The 4,818-nt window shown below is 34.4% G+C and overlaps 2 long non-coding RNA genes across 2 annotated transcripts in view; both read right to left on the minus strand.

Annotated features, from left to right (window-relative positions):
- LOC102676138 overlaps nt 1-2,120 on the minus strand; it is a 2,789-nt gene extending 669 nt beyond the window's left edge. Inside the window, exons 1-3 of the long non-coding RNA XR_004150280.1 lie at nt 1,576-2,120; nt 1,190-1,465; nt 223-769 (exon numbers count right to left, since the gene is read on the minus strand). This is a non-coding gene — a long non-coding RNA (uncharacterized LOC102676138). The remainder of the gene's footprint in view (nt 1-222; nt 770-1,189; nt 1,466-1,575) is intronic.
- A 1,975-nt stretch (nt 2,121-4,095) lies between these two features.
- LOC116185430 lies at nt 4,096-4,627 on the minus strand. Its single transcript, XR_004150275.1, has 2 exons — nt 4,560-4,627; nt 4,096-4,476 (listed from the first exon to the last, which is right to left on the minus strand). It is a non-coding gene; the product is annotated as an uncharacterized LOC116185430 (long non-coding RNA).
- Nucleotides 4,628-4,818: the final 191 nt, after the last annotated feature.

Raw genomic sequence — 4,818 nt, forward strand, 5'->3', positions numbered from 1 at the left:
CTAAATAAAATAAAAAAGAAGTAAAAGAGATTAGGAATAAGAAAGAATTGAAAAAGATTCAAAAAATTATATATAAATATAATAAAATAGATAAAAAGAAGTAATAAGATAATATTTATAAAAAAGATAATAAAATAAAAAAGAAGTAAAAGAGATTAAGAATAAGAAAGAATTGAAAAGAATTCAAAAAATTAAAAAAGAAGAAAATAAAATGAATATTACTTTTCAAAAATATAGATTTAAAATTCACGACTTGATTTTATTTCGCGTGCATAGAACGCTGACTTCAAGGCGTTGTCTTCGGGGAGCCTCGCCCACCAAGGTCAATGATTTCAATCCATTTAGCAATTCCAAGAGTTCGATCGAATCGCGCTTACTATACTTTGGAAGCGTTCCCGTGCTATGTACGGATATAGAAGCAGGAAAACGAAAGTGGAAAGATCATAAACTAGGACTGGCGTCTTCCTGGGGAAAGGGTTGCCAGGACGTCTTCCCCCTTTTTTACAGCATGCCGTCTGGCACCAAGAATAAGTCTCCAGAGCTTAATAAAGAAGATCCCGTAGGGTTGTTCAACCCTCCTCCTCTTCCATGACGTGAGATTTCTAAAGTTTTTTTTATCCCTATTTTTCTCCTTTTTTTTTTTTTTGCTTCTTCTAGTAATTCTATCGTCTGCCACATCCTTCCTTCCAGGGGAGTGATCGATACGCGAGAAAGGGTTGAAAGAAATTTGTCAATTGTGCGTGTTGGTTATTTGAAGAAAATTTGTATGCTATAAATAATATATATATTTATGAGTAGGTTTACAAGTGAATTCTAAGAAGCTGGCATATGATCAATAATATTGTCAATATTGATAAGATAAAAACAGATTGAAAATATCATTGCAAAACTGTAGAGATAATAATCAATATTATTGATCACATGCATATTCTCTTAATCATGACTTTTGTTTTGTAATCACATAAGAATCAAATGAAGAGAATTTATGTATAAGAGAAAAAAATTTTTAAGAGAAGCGTGTGAAGAAGGAAGAGATAGTCGGGTGGAGAAGTAAGGAGATGGAGTGTAGGTCTTCTGTTGGCCCAGAAGGTCTTGCAGGGTGGAAAGCTCGCCGACAGAAAGGAGTCAGTCGTGAAGCGGAGTAAACGAAAGGCAGTGAAAGAAACGAGTCGACCGGCTGGCAAACTACTTCGATTGCTGTCCCGATCGAAGCCAGCAATCTGTCGTTCTCCTTGCGCCCTCCTCAGATCCTCTGGGAATCTTTGTCGAATCCTTTGCCAAATCTCTCCACGACGTTCCGGCGGCCATTTCTTCGTTCTTATTCCTCCCTCCCTTTCCGCTTCCTTCGACGACTCTTATGTAACCTTTGCAAGGGAAGATTGTAGATATCGGCTGTTTTTTTGGATGGAATCCCACGATTCTTTAGAGGGAGGCGAGATGAATCGGAAGCGATAAAAATATATTTCTGAAAACGCGTAATAAAAAATTTAATTCGAATATTACAACAAAATCGCAAAATATTGTTTAACGTTATTACATCGATAAGAAAATTCATATCCTCTTTCTTCGACTCACCATAACTCTTTTCAAATTATTCACACTTCATTTTTTTCATTTATTCCTTTCGGCCATATTTCCAGATTGTGAAAAGCTAGACAAGTACCTCGAGATCGGTCGTGGTGAATCACGAATGCACGAGAGGATACGAAAGGATGCATTTGCTCCAAATGCTCGAGATTCTATGTATACGCAACGATCGAGCACTCAGATTGACGAAATTTCATGCTTCTGCACGACTCGCAGATAAGAAAGAAGATGATCGAGCGTTAGCCGAAGTCGGGGAGGTAGAGGGCGAGGAACAGCTGCAAGACACCCCAAAAGTACCGAGCATCTTTTGAATCACTGTCTGGGCTCCGTATACCTCTTGTCTTCCCCTGATCTTCTTCTTCGTCATCGTTGCTGACAGCGCAACGGTCGTTTCCAACAGTCCTGACTCGGGGCAAAAGGAGCGTTGTTTCGATTTGCGTTCAGGGATAAACTTTGGGGACGTTTTTCAAAGACTACGTTTCTTTTATTCTGTGGAAAAATTGGAAAATATATTAATCATATTTTCAGAGCGAACTTCTTAAACTTTGAATATTTTTACCTTGGAAAAGTGCCATTTTTTTTTTTCTTCTAACAATCCTGACTCAAGGCAAAAGGAGCATTGTTTCAAATCAATTTGCGTTCAGGGATATACTTTGGGAATATTTTTCAAAGACTACGTTTCTTCTATTCTGGAAAAATTGGAAAATATATTAATTATATTTTCAGAGCGAACTTCTTAAACTTTGAATATTTTTACCTTAGAAAAGTGCCATTTTTTTTTCTCTTCTAACAATCGTGACTCGGTGCAAAAGAAGCATTATTTCAAATCGATTTGCGTTCAGAGATATACTTTGGGAATGTTTTTCAAAGACTACGTTTCTTCTATTCTGTGGAAAAATTGGAAAATACATTAATCCTATTTTCAGAGCGAATTTCTTAAACGATTATTAAACGTTTGAATATTTTTACCTTGGAAAAATGCCATTTTTTTCTCTCTCTTAATCTTTCAGTTTCAAAATTTTAAAAATTTATTCATCATTCCCTTGCCTTTTTTTCTCTCTTCTAATCTCCAACAGATCTAACTTGGAACAAAAAGAGCGTTGTTTCGAATCGATTTGCGTTCAAGGAACTTTGGTGACGTTTTTCAAAGACTATGTTTCTTCTATTCTGTGGAAAAGTTGGAAAATACATTAATCATATTTTCAGAGCTTCTTAAACGATTATTAAACATCATTGAATATTTTTACCTTGGAAAAGTGCCATTTTTTTCTCTCTCCTAATCTTTCAGTTTCAAAATTGTAAAAACTTATTCATCATTCCCTTCATCCCTCGATATTTCTAATCCAAACAATCTCTATTCTCTCTTAATCCGTAAATTCTTCACGACATTCGCCACTTTCGCCTCCCCAAAAGCCAAGTCCTTTCATCAAAGCTGAAATCGTGTTTATTTCGTCCTCGAATCGCATCGACACCTGCCCATCCATACCTGGACTCTCTACTAGCTCGTTTCCGTTGACCTAGTCCTATTCTCCATCATCGAGAAACGACCGTTGCGATTTCATCGGATCGTTTGCGTAGAAGGAAGACGATATGCACGATAGGGGGAAGAAGATTCATACGGGGAAGCGCATGAAAAGATTCTCCATTGAAGACTGTTAGGGATGTTTATACGCGCGAACAATGGAAAAGACACAAAAGATTGGCATTCATCTTGGGATCAACGACGACGTGCCCCTTCGACTTTTGTAATTAATCGCTTGATCAGAGGATCAGAGCGAGTTTGTTTGCGCCATTATCGATGGTCGTTTGCCAAGGATACGCGTTAAAAGAAACGCGAAACTGTTATGTTCTCGTATCATTACGACGCCCAGTTTATTACCAAATAATAGCCTTTCACTTTACCAATGAAAGTTAATTATGCGGCGTACTTCTCGTTCAATACTCGATCTTGTTACGTTCATTTTCATATGATCTTCATCTAACTATATTGGATCGTATGTTCTTATAAAGAATATTTAATTTTTAACGGCGAGATAATTATATTTCCTTTAACTCTTGACTCCTGTTCTTGGAATAATTTTAGGTTATTAATTATTAATCCATATTCATAACAATATAATTTTTATCTAATTTTCCTTTTATATACATGCTGATGTACAATATTGTACAGATTGATAATGAAATTGTATAGATTTTCAAATATAATCGAAGATTAATTTAAGAAACTAGATCTATTTTTCTTCTTTTTTTTTTTTTTTTTCGAATAACCATCAATTCAACAATTCGTTCTTGATTCTTTACAATTTTATCACGTAATATAAAGAGGTTATATTAATTATCACATAATGTAAAGAGGTTATATTATCACATAATGTAAAGAGGTTATATTAATTATCACATAATATAAAGAGGTTATAGTAATTATTTTTTTGCGGCATCGTATATGATTTCGCAAAATTAAAAAATTGTATCTGCAATTAATTATTTTCTGACAGATTAATATTTGCGATTTTTCTACTCGCAAATAAAAAGTATCATTGATCGTTCAAATTATCGCCTCTTCATTATGCGAAACTTGGAAAAAAAGAAATTGGCTCAAGTAACCTGAATATTTGAATTGTGGCCGGTAATCAATCAGCTTCCGGTCATCTGCATCCATCGGCTATATCATAAGCTTCAATAATGATTCAGTAATGAAACTCGGAATGATTACTTCAAAGAAGCATTATCGGCAAATAATTCATCAGTTCGTTTAATGAACAGTTACTCGTGATAAACAGAGTGTTTTACCTTGCCACACCATTTGCTCAAAAATTCTCGCGCTACCGTGAAACAGCTGCGACACTGTATTTAGCAACACTTAACAATTTATCGACAAATGAGCGTAACCTGTGTCGAATTTTAAAATACGCGTTAATACCGTGAGAAATATTCTTGAATTTTATAATCGATAACTCTTTCTCCTTCTTTACGTATATTTTTATATTTTTCTACTTTCACATATCATTTTATCGATCATTATACTATTCAACGTTTCCAAAAATTGATCGATTCGATTCTTTCTTTTATTATCTAAAATTTCCTTCTCGAGATTTATCGCTTACTTTCATCGAGAACCAATTAAAATCATATCATTATAGATTTTTATTCCATCAAATTAAATCTTCAAAGATTTCAAAATAGTCAAAATTCTATAAAAAAATTTTCCAAAAAAAAAAAAAAAAAAAAAAA

The sequence above is a fragment of the Apis dorsata genome, unplaced genomic scaffold (genome assembly GCF_000469605.1).
Source record: "Apis dorsata unplaced genomic scaffold, Apis dorsata 1.3 scaffold_174, whole genome shotgun sequence".
Taxonomy (NCBI): Eukaryota; Metazoa; Arthropoda; class Insecta; order Hymenoptera; family Apidae; genus Apis; species Apis dorsata.